This window comes from Anabrus simplex, chromosome 8, assembly GCF_040414725.1.
Source record: "Anabrus simplex isolate iqAnaSimp1 chromosome 8, ASM4041472v1, whole genome shotgun sequence".
Taxonomy (NCBI): Eukaryota; Metazoa; Arthropoda; class Insecta; order Orthoptera; family Tettigoniidae; genus Anabrus; species Anabrus simplex.
In genome coordinates, this window is record NC_090272.1 from 218,425,104 (window position 1) to 218,446,074 (window position 20,971).

The window sequence follows — 20,971 nt, forward strand, 5'->3', positions numbered from 1 at the left end:
CCACTACACCACAGAGGCGGACTAAAAATTTTTGTTTGAAGGAAAATAGGATGATAGCACTACCGTGAATTGACAGCTGAAGCACTGAAACAAAAGCGAAGAAGTTCAGTGAACACGGACATCACACACGAAACTGTTGAAAGTGAAAGACAAACAAAAGACATACTTGTGTTACGGTGCTCGTAGCACCAAAAGTACTTGTAAAGTAGTAAAGTGGGTGTACATAATATTCTTCAAAAAATAAAATATTTCTTAATTTACCGCAGATTTTAGACTTCATCTGTGTAAAAGCAATTATTATGTTCCATTTGTGACAAATTTTACAGGGATATTTCGTAGATAGGAATGCGCGGCGTAACCCAGAGGCGGCCTTACGTACTAGTGAGGGAATAAACTAATTGGAAACCCCTAATTCTCTCGATTCCAGGCCCACCACTAACGTGCGACGATATATCAGTATCGGTCTGTTGAGGAAGGCCAAGACAAAGCATAACCTGTATATGGGCTTAACAGATATATAATAATCTTGTGGATTACAGCGCACAGAGCTCCGGAAGCAGTCGTGGCCGAGTGGTTAAGGCGTCTGACTAGAAATCAGATTCCCTCTGGGAGCGTAGGTTCGAGTCCTACCGACTGCGCATAATTTTTCCGGTGCAAATCTCTTGACAAACAGTAGCTCTACTTATCACACTACTTGTGCGGTTTTGGACAACCTTTTTCAGAAAATAATTTATGTTTTGTCTGCGCGAGTGGTTGATGCAATGGCTGGCTGTCCCTTACAGCTTGCACAGTGAGTCATAATCCCAAATAGTCTGCGTTAAACTTCTGTTGTGACTGCTTGTTATATAGCATTAATTGAGGGGTTTAAAGTGTTTCATAGCCTAAGCGTTGAACAGTGTATTTCCGTAAGCTGTAGATGTTTCAAGCACGAATCTATCGGGACAGTGAAAAAATATTCCGCGTAAATTTTGCTGCAGCGCGGGTGACAAGTTCCTAACATATTTGTTTTGTCTGAAATCACCTAGAACAAATCGTGCTGCTTTTCTGTGGATCATATACAGTTCTGGAATCAAGTAATCCTGGTGAGGGTCCCATAGAATCGAGGCACACTGTAACTGGCGTCTTACAAGGTACTTATACGCTCTTTATATCCTTCCTTTCTTTCTTTCTCAGTCAGTTTACCGTCCAGGGTTGGTTTCTTCCCCGGACTCAGCGAGGGCCTCAAAGGCACTTGTCTGAAGCGTGAGATATTTGTTCGTGAATACAACTGGGGTGGACGACCAGTACCTCCCCAGGCGGCCTAACTTGCTATGCTGAACAGGGGCCTTGTGGGGGATGGGAAGATTGGAAGGGATAGACAAGGAAGAGGGAACGAAGCGGTCGTGGTTTTGAGTAAGGTACCATCCAAGCATTGGGCTGTTGGAGAAGTGGGAAACCGCAGAAAACCACTTCGAGGATGGTTGAGGAGGGAATTGAAACCCTCCTCAACTCATTTGACCTCACGAGGCTGAGTGGATCCCGTTCCAGTCCTCGTATAACTTTTCAAATTTCGTGACAGAACCTGGAATCGAACCCGAGCCTTCGGGGTTGTCAGCTAATCACACTAAACACTGCATGACAGAGGCGGACTATATCCTTACTGCAACCCCTAAATACCCTCATAACCACACGGAGAGATCTATAATATTTATGTATAACCTCAGTGCAATACTCTTATTTGTTGTACTTTCTACTGACTGCCTTTGTCGTTTTCGGAGACATATGTTGTCAAAAAGGAGAAACCCCCTTTTGGCTGCTAATTTGGAATACAATGAATGCACATTTCATAAAAGTGAAGAGGAAGAAGCCTTTCTTAAGAAAGGGCTCATTTCAGGATTGAATTTTGAGTTATTTAGTTAATTATGGTGCTATAATTTGGAATAGATCGAAATGGTAATTCAAGACCAGGACATAAGTGAACCTCTGCCATTATTACGTTAACTGTGAACACTGAGTAGCGATCGAATAGCTGGAATACTATGATATACTATGTTACGTACCAACAGTATCAGAAAATGTATGAACCAGAGGAATGGTATGCCAGAGAAGGACGTTATGTAACTCCCCTCCTGTTTCCCTCCAGTATTCAGGCAGGCTGTTATTCTCGATGCGCAGCAGTAATCCCATATATAGGAGATGAGTGGCAGCATAAGAGACAAAGAACATCACAACAAACAATGGTCAACGTATTGTTATTGTTGATCAATTTTATGAGCTTTGGATATTGTAGGCCTTCACATTCAGTTTTCTTCCGACTGTCAAATACCGCTCTTATCACAGTCGATACGGTAAAACTGTATAAAACATAAATATTCGGAAATTGCATTCTCTATAATTTCTGTTACGTAATGCTTTACAATAGGACCAACAGCAAACACCTATGAATTAAATTTTAGGCGTATTTCACTAAACTACCATTTCAAACACGGTAAACACAATTATTTACCTGTATATCGATTTTAATTCAATTCAATTCAATTCTGTTTACCCATTTTCTCGTCGCTCAGCGTTGATATGGACTTTGCAACAAAAAATACAAATTCATGAATATCTCTGTTATCATAGCCGATACGGTAAAAAATGTATAAGACATATATTATCCGAAATTTAATTCTGTATAACTTCAGTTATGTAGTATTTATCGACAGGATCATTAATAACATAAATATTGAGAATTAAATTTTAGGCCTTCCACTATACTCCATTTCGCTCAGTGTGAATAAGATGATTTGTAGCCTAAATTGTAGTGGTTCATTCCCAACTTTACATACCGATTTTTATTAAATTAACTTCAGCCGTTTTCTCGAAGACTGACAGACAGACAGACAGACAGACAGACAGACAGACAGACAGACAGACAGACAGACAGACAGACAGACAGACAGACAGACAGATATTATGGAAAAGTAAAAAGTGTATTTCCTTGTTACTGTGGTCACGACCGATACAGAAATACCATTGTTTTTAAATTCTGAGCAATGTACAGACAAAACTCTTGGATGGTTGCCCAGTTGTGTTACTTTTTAAAACAATAATCACCACCACATCCGAAATAGAAGGTTAAATTGCAGCATGACTCATCCTAAGGGAAACATCTTTCAAAGGATCCAGACGCATTAGTACTCTGAATGTCATTACTTGGCAGCTACATTTTCATGGTCTTTGCCACGAGAAAGTTGAAAATAATGGCGGTAGGCTGTTACTATTGTAAGGGATGCAGGTTGGTGAGAGTTTCATAGACTTACTTATTAGAAATAAAAGAGATTTTCAACTCTTTCTTTGCACTTTTATTTCCGAATCCTAATCAAATCATTCTTTCTTTCTTAATCAGTTTACCCTCCAGGGTTGATTTTCCCTCGGACTCAGGGAGGGATCCCACCTCTACCGCCTCAAGGCCAGTGTCCTGGAGCGTGAGAGATTGAGTCGGGGATACAACTGGTGAGGAGGACCAGTACCTCGCCCAGGCGGCCTCACCTGCTATGCTGAACAGGAGCCTTGGTGGGGGATGGGATAGACAAGGAAGATGGAAGGAAGCGGCTGTGGTCTTAAGTTACGTACCATCCCGGCATTTGCCTGGTGGAGAAGTGGGAAACCACGGAAAACCACTTCCAGGATGGCTGAGATGGGAATCGAACCCATCTCTACTCATTTGACCTCCCGAGGCTCAGTGGACTCCGTTCCAGCCCTCTACCACTTTTCAAATTTCGTGGCAGAGCCGGGAATCGAACCCATGCCTCCGGGGGTCGCAGCTAATCACAGTAACCACTACACCACAGAGGCGGATCAAATCTTACTTTTCCATTATTAAACTTGTTATTCTATACAAGTAATCACGATGTATTCACAACGACAGCTAACCTCCAGCTGAGAGCGTGAGTCAACACAGCGCCATCTTATAACAGAGTATGCGTGTGACGTCACATATTTAACGCAAATTTCGCCTTCCTTCGAAGCGCTATTTCATGAAAACTACGTTTCAAATAAATAAATAAATAAATAAATAAATAAATAAATAAATAAATAAATAAATAAATAAATAAATAAATATTTTTTAAAAACTGTCAATTTCCACATTAAACATAATCTAAGTTAATAACAGGGGCTGCCTGGCCGAGGCGGTAAAGGCATGCTCGGTTCGCCCGGAAGGACGTGGGTTCGAATCCCCGTCAGGAAGTCGCAAAATTTTAGAAATTAGATTTCCACTTCCGGAGGTGCTTATGGCCCTGAGGTTCACTCAACCTACACCAGAAATGAGTACCAGGTTAATTCCTGGGGGCAAACGCAGCCGGGCGCAGAGCTAACCACTCTACAATATCACGTGCCGAGGTTAACAATGGTAGACGCCTTTACCTTCTACTCCTCCAAGGGCCTTCATGGCCTGTACGGAGGTGACTTTGCTTTGCTTTTGCTAAGTTAAAAACTCTCAGCCAATATACTCGTTCTACCCAAACACTAAAAGCATCTTCAAATATTTCTTTTCCATGTACCCGTTGTTGAGGAAGTCTACGTAAGTCACTGGATCTATCAAAAGACAACAATGTGTGAAATATCAAAGTATTAAACATGTTGTGTTAAGTACGATCAAATTATTTTCGTATATTCAATGTTTCCTTCACTTAAAAGTAAGACTGTTAATGTCGAACATTTAGAAAATCTTCTCTTGGAGAGCTAACTCTCACGTTTCCTTCCTCGGGAGACGGTTGAATTCTTTTCTTCTCTGCTGTACTGGATGGCCGTTCGATTGGGTATTTATCGAGTGTTTGAAGCCGAAGCGCATTCTCAGACCAGCCTCACACAATGGGATGTTCATGTAACCGCCATTAACACGTTGAAAACACGTAATAACTAATGCAGCGCACCTTTTGATTGTATTGCCACGAACTGTGGAACTGGCTACCGTAAGTTGGTCAACACGCGTACCCCTCCTCTTGTCAGGGCACCTTGATGTCCTCCGAATGGAAATGTATCTGGAAACAGGTGCGTTCCGATTTATTCCCTCCCATTATGACGTTATTTCTGTCCGACTCAGTGGCTGAGTGGTTAGCGTTTTGTCCTTCAGATCTCGAAGAGCAAAGTTCGAATCGAGGCTAGGTCTTGGGATTTTAATTGTAAACAGAAAACTCTCTTGGCTCATGAACTGGATGCTTGTGCTGTTTCCACATTTTTCCTACCCAGATACGACACTCAGTTTCCAATATATTGCATATGCCTCCCACCCTCATCGGAGGATGTGCGTACGAGGGGTCCAGTAGCGACGCGAAATTAAATCTACGATAATTAATGGTTGAATGAATATTTGATCTACATTTATGAATTTCATAACCGAGTCGAGGTGGTAAAAACGCTGTTGGTTTATCCTGAAAGGCACTGGTTCGATTCGAAGTCTAGATATTTAGAAATGTAGAATACACTTCTGGAGAGGCACATGGTATAATGTTCAAGCATCAAACAACATAAATGAGCACCAGGTTCATTCCTGGTTGAGGAGGCTGTCGAAAATAGAGCAAGGCACCCGAACTACTAAGTGTCAACAATGCGAATTGTAGATGCCTGTCTTTTCTACTCCTTCAGAGTCCATAGACTGTCTGGCTCCATGGCTAAATGGTTAGCGTGCTGGCCTTTGGTCACAGGGGTCCCGGGTTCGTTTCCCGGCAGGGTCGAGAATTTTGACCATAATGGGTTGATTCCACTGGTGCGCGGACTGTGTGTATGTGCCCTTTTCATCATCATGTAATCCTCATCACGACGCGCAGGTCGCCTACGGGTGTCAAATCAAAAGACATTCACCAGGTCTCTCCGGAGGCCACACGCCATTATTATTATTATTATTATTATTATTATTATTATTATTATAGTCCATAGACCGGTTTGATGCAGCTCTCCATGCCACCCTACCCTCTGCTAACCTTTTCATTTCTACGTAACTACTACATCCTTCAACTGCTCTAATCTGCTTGTACCGAGCTCGATAGCTGCAGTCGCTTAAGTGCGGCCAGTATCCAGTAATCGGGAGATCGTGGGTTCGAGCCCCACTGTCGGCAGCCCTGAAGATGGTTTTCCGTGGTTTCCCATTTTCACACCAGGCAAATGCCGGGGCTGTACCTTAATTAAGGCCACGGCCGCTTCCTTCCAATTCCTAGGCCTTTCCTATCCCATCGTCGCCATAAGACCTATCTGTGTCGGTGCGACGTAAAGCAAATAGCAAAAAAATCTGCTTGTAATGTCCGACTCGTTGGCTGAACGGTCAGCGTACTGGCCTTCGGTTCAGAGGGTCTCGGGTTCGATTCCCGGCCGGGTCGGGGATTTTAACCTTAATTGGTTAACTCCAATGGCCCGGGGGCTGGGTGTATGTGTTGTCTTCATCATCATTTCATCCTCATCACGACACGTAGGTCGCCTTCAGGCATCAAATAGAAAGACCTGCACCTGGCGAGCCGAAACCGTCCTGGGATATCCCGGCACTAAAAGCCATACGACATTTCATTTCATTTCATTTCATCCGCTTGTAATATTCATACCTTGGTCTACTCCTGCTGTCTTTGCTGCTTGCACTTCCCTCGAAAGATAACTGAACAATACCTGGGTGTCTTAAGGTGTCCCCTATCATTCAATCTCTTGCTTGTGCTAGTCTGCATTTTATGTCCTCCTTACTTCTGCCATTGTTAGTCATTATACTATGTCCTTTAAGACTTCACTTCCTAATCTCATATTTCTTGCATCACCTGACTTCATTCGACTGCACAGCATTACCTTTGCTGTTGACTTATTTATTTTCATCTTGTACTTCCTCCCCAAGACTATAAGGGGGAAAATAATTTTGCGTTAGTATTTAAATTTCATTCTTTTTAATACACCTTTTATTACCTCACTATGCCTTTTTTTTACAATTCGCTTTACATTGCACCGACACAGATAGGTCTTACGGTGACGTTGGGACAGGAAAGGGCTAGTAGTGGAAAGGAAGCGGCCGTAGCCTTTCAGCAAGATATAGCAGATATCCTGGATTCAGGAGGTCAAATGGACTGTATCGCGATTGGCCTATGTAAGGTATTTGATGGGGTGGATCATGGGAGACTACTGGCAAAAATGAGTGCAGTTGGACTAGATAAAACAGTGATGAATGGGTGGCTATATTTCTAAAAAAACAGAACTCAGAGAATTAGAGTAGGTGAAGATTTATCTGTCCCTGTAATAATTAAGAGGGGAATTCCTCAAGGCAGTATTATTGGACCTTTATCTTTTCTTATATATATTAATGGTATGTGTAAAAGTGGAATCAGAGATAAGACTTCCTGCAGATAATGCTATTCTGTACAGAGTAATAAATTACAAGATCGTGAGCAACTGCAAAAATGACCTCGATAAGGTTGTGAGATGGACAGTAGGCAATGGTATGATGATAAATGGGGTTAAAAGTCAGGTAGTGAGTTTGACAAATAGGAAAATTCCTCTCAGCTTTAATTACTGCGTTGATGGGGTGAAAGTTACTTTTCGGGATCATTGTAAGTACCCAGGTGTTAATATAAGAAAAGATCTTCATTGGGGTAATCACATAAATATGATTGTAAATAAAGGGCACAGATCTCTGCACATGGTTATGAGGGTATTTAGTGGTTGTAGTAAGGATGTAAAGGAGAGGGCATGTAAGTCTCTGCTAAGACCCCAACTAGAGTATGGTTCCAGCGTATGGGAACCTCACCAGGATTACTTGATTCAAGAACTGGAAAAAATCCAAACAAAAGTAGCTCGATTTGTTCTGGGTGATTTCCGACAAAAGAGTAGCGTTACAAAAATGTTGCAAAGTTTGGGCTGGGAAGACTTGGGAGAAAGAAGACGAGCTGCTCGTCTAAGTGGTATGTTCCGAGCTGTCAGCGGAGAAATGGCGCGGAAAGACATTATTAGACGAATAAGTTTGAGTGACGTCTTTAAAAATAGGAAAGATCACAATATGAAGATAAAGCTAGAATTCAAGAAGACAAATTGGGGAAAATATTCGTTTATAAGAGGAGGAGTTAGGGATTGTAATAACTTACAAAGGGAGATGTTCAATAAATGTCCAATGTCATTGAAATCATTTAAGAAAAGGCTAGGAAAACAAGAGATAGGGAATCTTCCACCTGGGCGACTGCCCTAAATGCAGATGAGTAGTGACTGATTATGGTATGGCCCAACATTTTTATGTTGTGAAAATAGGAACTACAGAAAACCACCTTTAGGGCTGCAGCCTAGGGGTTCGAACCCTCTTTGTTCCGAATGCATGCTGACAGCTTCGTGACGCAGACCACGCAGCTACTCGCTCGGTAAATACTCTTACGTTTCTTAGTTCATTGACCAGACAGGGTGAACAAATATGGCTTGGAAGAAGTTTCAAGGGACAGATACACAACTAGGTTACCCCATGCCATGAAAATACATTATCTATTTTATTAATTAAATATCCCGAGATAAAGCTAATGGGGGGCACCTCCTGCTGCAGTGACCGCAAATCTCCTGTGACTGCTGGTTAATTTCTGTGAGTGGCTACAAGTACATATCTCAGTGACCGCAAATATCCGGCAACCCTCCGACTGACCTAGCAAGCAGAGGAGAGGTGGCCACGGTTCTACCGTGGCTTTACGCCTCGGTATTCGAGAGACGAAGTGGGGTCTGTTTCCCACCGTCGGCTGTCCTCCATCCTGGAGGCCCGCCTCCCCCCCTTTCAGGGAAGTAATGAAAAATTTAGAAGTTTTTTCTCCACTGCACGGATAAACATAGACTCATGGATATGTTTTTGGACTCAGAAGACGAGTACAGGTTCTTTGGTTGTTCCCCTCATAGTAGCCTCTTACGACACGCAAGTGGTACAGACAATGAATGCATCCTTTCACTCCCCCCACCCATAGGGGAATAGAAAAGTTCCAAACAATCGAAATAGTCCGCCTCTGTGGTGTGGTGGTTAGTGTTATTAGCTGCTACCGCCGGTGGCCTGGGTGCGATTCCCGGCTCCGCCACGACATTTGTAAAGTGGTACGAGGGCTGGAACGGAGTCCACTCAGCCTCTGGAGGTCAAATGAGTAGAGGTGGGTTCCATTCCCACCTCAGCCATCCTGGAAGTGGTTTTCCGTGGTTTCCCACTTCTCCTCCAGGCAAACGCCGGGATGGTACCTAAGTTAAGTCCATGGCCACTTCCTTCCCTCTTCCTTGTCTATCCCTTCCAATCTTCCCATCTCTCCACAAGGCCCCTGTTCAGCATAGCAGCTGAGGCCATCTGGACGAGGTCCTGTCCATCTTCCCCAGTTGTATCCCCCTACTCAATGTCTCACGCTCCAGGAGAATGCCCTTGAGACGGAAGAGGTGGGATCCCTCGCTGAGTCCGAGGGAAAAACCGACCCTGGAGTGTAAGCAGATTAAGAAGAGGAAGAACAAGTAGAAACTCGAAATAAATAAATAAATAAATAAATAAATAAATAAATAAATAAATAAATAAATAAATAAATAAATAAATAAATAAATAAATAAATTTCTCTTCCTTCCGTAGTGTTCAGAATATCATTTAATGTTTTTCCGTTAAAATGATTCGCCATTGCTTTCTTTACATCCTGGGTTTACAGGTGTAATACGTCCAAGATCAACATCTTCCTAAAACGTGCCTTTCCGTCCACCAACATGGCGTCGTTCTTATATGCATGCCACGTTCACTGGTTGCCTGGTTACAGTGTCAGTTTTTTCGATGCAAAACTGTCCACGATAATTGCGGTTAGGTGATGGTGGTGGTGATTATTGTTTTAACAGGAATGACATCTGGCCAACCATCATCTATATAACACTAAACTGAGAGAAATATAGAAGGGATCCGACACTTCAAGAAATGAAGGTATCGACCAACGAATGATAAGGGCCATGAAGGGCATGAAAATGAAAGGCTTCCTAAGTGGTGAATGCTCTAATACCGTCCGGGTCGGAAAAGAACAAGAGTTGACCAAGGGATGTGGGACAGGTGTGAAGAAGCAATGCCAGGACTCAGCTAAGGGCCCCGTCTCGTCAACTCACACTCCTAAGTTGAGATCCCCGGTGGCCCCTTTGAGGAGCCCCTTACGGCAGACAGTAGATGCCGTGGGTGTTATTCTACCGCTCCCACCCACAGGGGTTTCCAGATAGACCCCCAGCCCAATAACATAGAAACACGTACCTACTGAACAGGTGCTTAGCAATGTATTGGGTCTTATACACTGCAGCTCGTGTGTGGTACGTGGCTAATTGTTAGAGTGCTGGCTTTTGGTCCAGAGGGTCCGAGGTTCGGTTCCCGGCACGGTCGAATTTTTTAACCTTATTTGGTTGATTCCATTGGCTCGGGCCTGGGTGTGTGTGGCGTCTTCAGCATTATACATCATCCTAGGTAGGGCCCTCATCTTGACAGACATGCAGGTCGCCTAACAGGCCGTCTACGAGGAAAAGACCTGCACCAAGCCTCTCCGGAGGCCATACGCCAATATTAGTATTGCAGTTCGTGGGGCATTGAATATATTCAGACGGGAGATAGGAAAACTTAACAAATACGTTCACTTCCATACAGTAAAAGAAGGCCCTAATGTGGGGAATTCGATCACATTTAATAAATATGTACCTATTCAGAACACGTTAATCTGGTTCTTATTTATCTGTTTAGCCTCCAGGGACGGTTTTTCCCTTCGGACTCAGCGAGGGATCCCACCTCTACCGCCTCAAGGGCAGTGTCCTGGAGCTACAGGCTCTGGGTCGAGGGATACACCTGTGGTGGATGACCAGTACCTCGCCCAGGCGACCTCACCTCCTATGTTGAACAGGGACCTTGTGAAGGGGATGGGAAGACTGGAAGGGATAGACAAGGAAGAGGGAAGGAACCGGCTGTGGCCTTAAGTTAGGTACCATCCTGGCATTTGCCTGGAGGAGAAGAGGTAAACCACGGAAAACCACTTCGAGGGTGGCTGAGGTGGGAATAGGACCCACCTCTACTCATTATTTGACCTCCTGAGGCTGAGTGGACCCCATTCCAGTCCCCGTACAACTTTTCAAAATTCGTGGCAGAGCCGGGAATCGAGCCCGGGCCTCCCGGGCTGGCAGCTAATCACACTAACCACTACACCAAACAGGCTGACCGTAACACGTTAATAAAGAACAAAATTTAATACTTTTTGTGCAGTACTGCCTTTGTAACTTAAAATAAGCAAAGGCCTTCTATTCACTAATTTGTTCATAATATACTACATTCAACATTTAACATGCCGAATACAGTTGAACGGAGGAATGTATTATTGTGTAGAAATGAATATCTTGAACAGGTTCTAAAGATCTAACTTAATTTTCAAATATACGCTTTTCTCTTTGCAGCCTAATTGTAAACAGAAATTTCGAAATTATCTTCAATACATGATCATAGCAGTGTCTTCAAACCCGGACACTGAGCTTTAATGAGTTAATTAAGGCTACGGATGCTATGTTCCCGTTCTCGTTCCATCACCAGTGAAAACCTATGTGTAGTACTGTAACGCTATATCGTCAGCAAAGAGAAGAACTAAAAGAACAACTTATCCATCAATTAACTGTAATTTTGAACATCTAGATTTAATGGGCCCTCGTTGTACATTTCCTATTACCGTTATCTTACTGGATATACTGTAATTGAAAAACGTTTAACGAATCATTCTAAATTAATCCATATTTTATGGAAATGAATTAATTGCACGTGATTAATTTTAACCTTTTTATTGTACAGTCCCTAATGGAACACAGTTTGTCTAGATAATGCATGTGGACTATATTCAGCTCGAGGGCCGATTTAATTTCCAACAGCTCTTTCACCAGCTGGCATCGATAGCTTAGGTACTGAAAGAGGCGTACACCGGGACGTGAGGTAGTTTTCCATTCCCACCGAGCCAGAAGATGTTATTGCTTTGCCACGTTAGTTGAAGTGTATAGACAAACCGACCCTGTGAATGTCATCTTCATACCATTCATCACAAGAACTGGCTGATGGTGATTGTGACGAAGTTATCAGATTGTGCTTCTACTAATGAACTTCTGATAAATTCATCTTCGTGGCCTGAGGGAGGGTGTTGCACTCTGGGTGGCCCGCCCCACGCTGTCAGGTTTGGGGAATTAAAGCATCTAAAGAAAATATACTTCCATGCACCCTTGCATCAGTGGGTAGCACCTGACACAGTCACATTCATACTGACAACGCTAAGGATTGAAATTCTAAGTTCTCAAAATCAAAATCTCTTTATTTGCAAATGAGGTGTCTACCTCGGTGGCAAATGGTACACTAAAATACATTATTGTCAAGCACTAAATTTTAAATTAACAGGAGACGAAGAAAATGTTCCTAGAATACAATATTATACAATTTACGCTAATAATTTTTTCTATTAAACACACACATCATCCTTAATACATTTATATTGTTTACAAAATTCTACTTATAATATCTTACAAACATAGTCAACTCATATACAGTACGGTATGTGAAATCACTTCTAATAATACTATACAACTGGTATAAGATTAAAATTAACACTGAATTTATTTACATATTTATATTTTACCCATTTTGGAACCTAAGTAGCATAACGACCTGCTGCGTCTTAACCAGAGCCCCTTTTGCCACCACTTTTCAGAGTTCCTGAAGGGCCTTCACAGCTACCGTAGCGGTCCCAGGGCCCTCGAAGTCCCCACTGTACTTCACCCCTACAGGCAGTCCCCTACTTGGGCTGTCCAAACTCCTTAGACCAGGGGATGGAATTAATTTAATCACACACATTTACTATTTACAATATCCTGCACTGGTCAAATGCCCTCTAACATTTAATTTATTATCTCTGTTGTTGTTTATTCTCTTCTTGAATATCTGTACAGATTTTGGAAAAGGATCAAACACTACCCCTGGTAAACTGTTCCACTCCTTCACGCCCTTCCCAATGAAAGAAAATTTACCCCAATCTAGATTAAGGAATTATAATTTTTATACCGATAGAAAATGAAAACTTACAACCTGTTTTCCAGGCAATGACCGAGTCAGGGATGGGATGAACGAAGTCCCTAACTTGCGGCGAGGATAGTATATAAACAGAGCAAATCAAAAATTAGATTTAGGGATTTTCAGGTGTTTTCTCCATTAAACCTGCGTTTCGTCGCACATCTGGCAGTAGACTCAACAGACTGGGATATGTCACACCTTACCCACTGACGAATTTATCGACCGGAAATTAAGAACAGCCCAAAGAGACATGGAAAGGCCACCGGATAGTTGGGATAAGGACATCCGAAAAATCACCGGAGTAAACTGGCAAAGCACTGCTCAAGATCGCTGTGAGTGGAAAGGACTATGTACAAAACAGTTATCTGAGCTGCAGATTTCAAAATGCCACATCTTCCACTGATAGAACTGGCTGATTGTGACGTAGTTATCGGATTGTGCTTCTACTAATGAACTTCTACGGAGCTCGATAGCTGCAGTCGCTTAAGTGCGGCCAGTATCCAGTATTCGGAAGATAGTAGGTTCGAACCCCACTGTCGGCAGCCCTGAAAGTGGTTTCCCATGGTTTCCCATTTTCACACCAGGCAAATGCTGGGGCTGTACCTTAATTAAGGCCACGTCCGCTTCCTTTCCACTCCTATCCCTTCCCTGTCCCATCGTCGCCATAAGACCTATCTGTGTCGGTGCGACGTAAAGCAACTAGCAAAAAAAAAAAAAAAAAAAAAAAAAAAAACAAACAAAAAAAAAAAAACAAAAAAAAAACTTCTGGTAAAATCATCTTCGTGGCCTGAAGGAGGGTGTTACATTTTGGGTGGCCCGCCCCACCCCGTCAGGGTGGGGAATGAAAGCTTCTACACCCCTGCATCAGTGGGTAGCGCCTGACACATCCCGTTGTGGTGTGCCTAGTGTCAGGCCCAAGGCGAAATGCTGGTTTATAGAGCAGCCAGCCGCCATAAAAGCCTTACGTCTAAGGCCAAGGATCAAACAGAGACAGGTTAGTGAGTGTAACAGGTTTGCTCTAACCCATAGCAGAAGAGTTACTACCGAGTGAGCGGCTGCGGGGTTTGGGTCACGTACCTGTCAGCTTGCATTCGGGAGATAGTGGGTTCGAATCTCACTCTCGGCAGCCCTGAAGATGGTTTTCCGTGGTTTCCCATTTTCACACCAGGCAAATGTTGGGGCTGTACCTTAATTAAGGCCACGGCCGCTTCCTTCCAACTCCTAGGCCTTTCCTATCCCATCGTCGCCATAAGACCTATCTGTGTCCGTGCGACGTAAAGCCCCTAGCAAAAAAAAAGCATATATAAACTAGTAGGTACTGTTTGTTATAGCTGACGTGCTTATAGAATGTTCAGATCCGGCAGTGGAACATGATCACTGCAATTTTTATGCCTTCTCCTGCTTTTGGGGTCAATCGCCAGATATTGTCCTTTCAGGAACCGTAATTTACATAATCCTTACTTTTCAAAAGGCTTAGAGAACGGACAATCAACTGGATAAACAGGTGTTTTGTAACTTTGCTTAAATCTAGTAATGCTCTTGTTGGAGTTAGATCAAATTCATTTGTGAGAAGTCTTGTCGGAATTGGGATCTTGCCCATATTGTTAATTGCGGACATTTATTCTCCGCCTCTGTGGTGTAGTGGTTAGTGTGATTATCTGCCATCCCCCGGAGACTCGGGTTCGATTCTTTCCTCAGCCATCATTTAAGTGGTTTTCCGTGGTTTACCACTTCACCTCCAGGCAAATGAGGGGATGGTACCTAACTTAGGCCTTGTCCACCCCCTTCCAATCTTCCCCTCCCCCCACAAGGCCCCTGCTCAGCATAGTTGGTGAGGACGCCTGGGCAAGGTACTTGTCCTTCTCACCAGTCGTCTCCCTCGTCCCAAAGTGTCACGCTCCAGGACACTGCCATTGAGGTGGTAGAGGTGAGATCTCTGGACCAACCCTGGACGGTAGACGGATTAGGAAAGAAGAAAAGAAAGATACCCTTGAAACCTCTTAGCATTTGTCTCTTAATTATATTCACAGAAAAAATGAAGTGGCGTATGGCTGTTAGTGCCGGGATTGTCCGATGGCAAGTTCGACTCGCCAGATGCAGGTATTTTGATTTGACTCCCGTAGGCGACTCGCGCGACGTGATGACGATGAGTGGAATTAACCAATTATGGTTAAAACTCCAGACTCTGCCGGGAATCGAACCCGCGACCCCTGTGATCGAAGGCCAGCACGCTTAACATTTAGTCATGAAGCCGGACATATTAATGGTATAGCCAGCATACAACACTAAGACTCTTAATTTTGCATAACAAGGTGTAACTTCTCTGGTCTTTGTAATTTGCTTGGCAGCGGTTTCCTATGAAATTCCCCACAATTTAAGGGGTACGAGCTCCCCCACATGTGCCCTGAAAACGAACGCTGCGAGCGGCTGTGAGCTTGCATCTGGGAGATAGTGGGTTGTCGGCAGCCCTGAAAATGTTTTTCCGTGGTTTCCTATTTTCACACCAGGCAAATGATGGATCTGTACCTTAATTAAAGCCACGGCCTCTTCCTTCCCTTCTTCTTCTTGAGGCGACTTCTCCTAGCGGAGGTTGGCGGTCCACATAGCCAGCTCCGAACGTGATGTTGCAGCATGGAAAGCATCTTCTGAAGTGCAGTTGTGCCATCTTCGGATGTCCTTCAGCCATGAATTCCTCCTCCTGGCTACATACCTTTTCCCCTGTATCTTACCTTTAATGATGAGTTGTAACAGCTGGTACTTCTCACCTCTCATAATGTGCCCTATATTGGGTTTTCCTTTTTTTTTTTTTTTTTTTTTACAGTACGTAATAATTCTTTTAGTTTCTTCATGCGATGAAGGACTTCGTCATTTGAAATTTTCAGCACCCAGTAGGCGGCGGTAATTTTACATTAAACAGAGCCATGCGATGAACTTAAAGGGATATCCTTCAGGATTTTTAATGCAGTGGTTTCCCGTTGCCTTCCGCATCCTAATGCCGTTGACCAGTTGTAGGTTCTTCCGCCTTTCGGGACCATTTGCTGTCCCAAGGACAATAGAGTGCCCTAACCTCTACCCGCTCATCCACCCTCAAGGTGACTGTTGGCACTTGGCAAGAGGGGATCTTCTTATACCGGAAGATACTCGGTGCCTTCATTCGTTAGCCGCCTGCATACAACAAAACTGTCATAAACAGTCGTTACCCCTCTCTACCGCGGGGAGGTGAATGTTAGTACTTCACCGTCATTGAAACTGAGACCATAATGGCTTTTCTCAGCTTCTCTGGATCTTCAGAGAGGTCTTCCTTCCCACTCCTAGCCTTTTCCTATCCCATCGCCACCGTAAGACTTATCTGTGTCGGTGCGATGTAAAGCCACTAGAGAGAGAGAAAAAAAGCGAACCCTGTTCAATTGTCTCACAGGTTAAGGATTGTCTTCTCAAGCCAGCAACAATAGTGTGTGTTAGCAGTCTACAAAGAAGTTCACCCACAGAGCTCAGGTGAACTCTGCGATTTCGAAGTGTGTTTGTTAATAGCCAGCCCCATGAAATCCGCATTATGATGTATCATAAGCATGGCTGTAGATCGGATCTCACCAAATCCAGCATTGTCGTGACACTCGAGACCAGATCTTATCACTACATTCGGGAGCTCTGTTATTAAAGGTCCGGCAGCACGGAGCAATGTCGGGAATGTACTTGTTGTTCCAAACTGGAGAGATTTAACGCTCAGATAGCAGGTCGTGCTTCGTCTGCAACCACGGCTAAGTGCGCAGAGACTTGTAAACATTAACTACATGGTCACTGGTTCCAAGGTTCACGTCGAAAATTGGCCTGGAAAGTGGTGGTGATTATTGTTTTCAGAGGACGTACAATAGGCAACATGCTATATTAACACTAATTAAAGGAAAAATTGAAGGTATCGCCCAATGAAGGAGAAGTGCCAAGAAGGGGTCAAAAAAAACAAGGGTTGACCAAGGGAGATCAGATAGGAGAATTAAATGTGAGAACACTGGGGCACGTAAGTGGAAACAATGCCAGGCTCAGCTAGGGGAACCGTAATCTTCAACCCACTCTCAAAAGTTCGGAGCCCCTGGTAACCCTTTTAGTCGCCTCTTATGACAGGCTGGTGGTATCGTGTTCCACCACCAGGGGTGTCCTGGAGAAAAGCTGTCGCTTGCAGTATACAGCGGGCTGGCAGAACGCAACAACGTATCACAGCTAAACTATGGCTTAAACAAGCAACCTTGTAGTTTTGTGTGATCGTTGCTGTAACTCCCATTCCACACAGCATCTGAGACACAAAACAGTGGACATTTTAACTGTTAGGTTCTTCAGAATATTTTATTAATAAAACTAAATTTCTACATGTGTTGGCCGGGATTTTCGATCCATGGCCCGTTGAAAAGGTGGATGTGAAAATCCACTCGGCTATCCCGCCAAGTGAAATCTCTCGTTTCATCAGCAGTAATGTCAGAGATGTAAAAGAATAATCCCAGACCTAGGGCACCGAATTTTGAGACTCGCTAAGGGCAATGAAATGTAATGATTCATAAATTAATGAATAAACGAACGAGTTATTGCCCAACTGTCGCTTGTAAGGCACGGGTCTCTTAGGGTATGCTTAGAAGGACCCTTAAAAGCTCACGGGCTCTCGCCTGTCAGTCAATCTGAGCGAGTTTCAGACTGCTATTGTTACATTCATCAACTAACACTGTTCAATATTTGTCTATTTGCAAAGATTTTCCTGAGTTCTTTCCACTGATGCCCGTCTCTCACTTTCACAGATATATGCGACCACGCGAGTCGTGGTCTACCTCTGTCCCCCTTAATTTGTTATTGCTGTTGTCTAATATAACTCAAGTTTTATGGCCACCTATTGAAAATGAAATGTCGTATGGCTTTTAGTGCCGGGATATCCCAGGATGGTTTCGGCTCGCCAGGTGCAGGTTTTCTATTTGACTCCTGTAGGCGACCTGCGCGTCGTGATGAGGATGAAATGATGATGAAGACAGCACATACATCCAGCCCCCGTGCGATTGGAACTAACCAATTAAGGTTAAAATCCCCGACCCGGCCGGGAATCGAACCCGGGGCCCTAAGAACCGAAGGCCAATACGCTGACAGTTCAGCCAACGAGTCGAACAGCCACCTATTTAGAATGGATGACAAGCGGTTGAGTAAGAATATTTTTACCATACTCGATAGTAGATCTAACACATGTGATAAGTGGTTCAGGGAAGTCAGGAAGGATCCGAGAAAATTGGAATAAATCGTGAAGACATTGCTAACAAAACCAAGTACCGACACCGGATCAGTGACTTCAAGGGCTTTCGTGAAGAAGAACAGCAGAACTGCGGGTGGACAGTAGAAAGGAGACTGACTGCAAGAGAGAGAAGGCAATGATACTGTGCTGCAAAGAAAGCTTCTAATAATGTATAAATATTACTTATTGTGGTCTGTAATGGCCATAAACGTCTCATAATAATAATAATAATAATAATAATAATAATAATAATAATAATAATAATACAGATTTTAATAACTGAAGCCGATCGATTAAGTTGGCTGCACGGTTTGAGTAACGTAGTTGTGAGTTTGCATTCCGGAGACAGTGGGTTCGAGCCCTATTGTCGGCAGTACTGAAGATTATTTTTCATGGTTTCCCATGTCTACACCAACAAATGCCAGGACTGTGCGTTAATTAAAGCTACGGTCGTTTCCTTTCTAGTCCCTAATCAATCGTCACCATTAGACCTGTCTGTATCGGCACGCAGCAACCTATAGGCAGAAGGAAAACTTTGCACTCACACCTTTTCTCCGTAACACGGGAAAGCATAGAATCATGAATATGTTTTCAAACTTAGAGGACCAGAAAGCGAGAACGGATTTTTTGGTTATTTCTCTCTTAGTAGCCTCATACTACACGCAGGGCACTGATAATGCATCATTTGACTCCATCCACTGGGGAGATAACAGTTCTGATTTAAAAAAATCATACAACCTGTTTTCCAGTCAATGATCGGGTCAGGGATGGAATGAATGAAGCCCCATCTAGCGGCGAGGATAGAAATTGTACCAGCTACCGAAGCCTGTCGCACTCCTCTGGGGCAATGATTAATGACTGACAGATGAAATGAAAAGATAGTGGAGAGTGTTGCTGGAATGAAAGATGACAGGGAAAACCGGAGTACCGGCAGAAAAACCTGTCTCTCCTCCGCTTTGTCCAGCACAAATCTCACATGAAGTGACCGGGATTTAAACGACGGAACCCAGCGGTATGAGGCCGATGCGCTGCCGTCTGAACCACGGAGGCTTAGTTCCGATAAATCGAAAGAAAAATGAGTGTATCCAGAAAAGAGCGACGCTAAGAATTGTGAGAAAAATGAAAGAGATTCTAAACCTCTTAAATATAATACTCATCTAATTATTATTCTTAGCTATCGCTGTGTCTAAGTGATAGTAGAAAATTTAAGGGCAAAATGGAGATGCAAAAAGTGAATGGTTAGAACAACTTTGCTACCAGATTTTAAGTACAGTTGGATAGAAAGTTTAAGAAGGGTACCACACCAGTACTTCCTTATATTTTGCAAGTTCCCATTAGCGAATAACCTTCAAGACCTGCAGCATCCCTTCATGAATATACACTTCGAAATTTAAAGCTCCACGTGAATTTAGAAAAAATACGGACGACCTAGCAGTTACATGCTAAATGAAAACCTGAAATATTCCCGAGTTTCACACGCAAGCTGTTCACTTAAATTGGTAGTTTACTGCCATACTTCTTCTCTTCTTCTTCTTAACCTGTTTACCCACCAGGGTTGGCATTTCCCTCGGACTCAGCGAGGGATCGCATCTCTACCGCCTCAAGGGCAGCGTCCTGGAGCGTGAGACATTGGGTCAGGATGATACACCCACTATGCTGAACAGGGACCTTGCTGGGGGATGGGTAGATTGGAAGGGATAGACAAGGAAGAGGGAAGGAAGCGGCCGTAGCCTTAAGTTAAGTACCATCCTAGCATTTGCCTGGAGGAGAAGGGGGAAACCACGGTAAAACCACTTCCAGCCCTTCTACCACTTTCCAAATTTCGTGAAAGCGCCGGGAAACGAACCCGGGCCTCCGGGAGTGACAGCTAATCACACTAACCACTATACCATAGAGGCAGACCATGTTTGCTTACTAAGCTTCTAAAGATTTTTCTATTTTGAATTTTGTCCTCAGTAATTCCAATTTCTTCTAGATCTGTGTTTATTTCCCCCAACCAATTTTACAGGAACAGTGCTAAGTTTAAAAGTTTCTTTTCCGCATATTATTATCCATTCTCTGTTGACATCCGTAGAATTTTAATAACCTTTTTGCCTAATTGCGACTGTAATTATTTATGTGACTTGACAAATTTCCTGCGGTTTCTTTTTCATCCAGATTCCATTATATTCAAACCTAAACTACCAACATGGCAGCTCAGACCATCCCTTACAAACACCACACTCAAGTAGCAGTTAATAAAATAGTGATATTTAACATGTGGACCAAAATCTATTTCATTTGTGCTCTCAGATCTTCTACTAACTACAAATTAAAAAGTTAACCCTGTTATATTTGCGTAAAGAATGTGCTGCTTGAAGAAGATGAAGACATAAAAATTTCTTGTGTACCCATGGTAGTTACTGAAGTAAATAGATGAAAACTTAAGTGATATCCTATGGTACATGATTTCAGGTAAAGATAGGTTAATTCGTTATGCTGTCCTAAGTAAGTTCGACCTGAGATGCCTTTACTCCTGTATCTTGGGGCGTGCCGCACGCTCGGATATGCAGGTTGGTAGACAGCTCTATGTTTAGCCGGCGAGTTCAACTGGCCGCACCAGTTCGCAGCATGACCATATAGGAACATGAGATTCCTTGCAATTTAAAAATTCCACCCCGGACTGAGATAACATATAACGC

The 20,971-nt window shown here is 43.3% G+C and overlaps 1 non-coding gene across 1 annotated transcript; it reads left to right on the top strand.

Annotated features, from left to right (window-relative positions):
* The first annotated feature begins 556 nt into the window (after positions 1–556).
* On the top strand, positions 557–638 carry TRNAS-AGA (transfer RNA serine (anticodon AGA)). Its single transcript has one exon. It is a non-coding gene; the product is annotated as a tRNA-Ser (tRNA).
* The last annotated feature ends 20,333 nt before the right edge of the window (positions 639–20,971 follow it).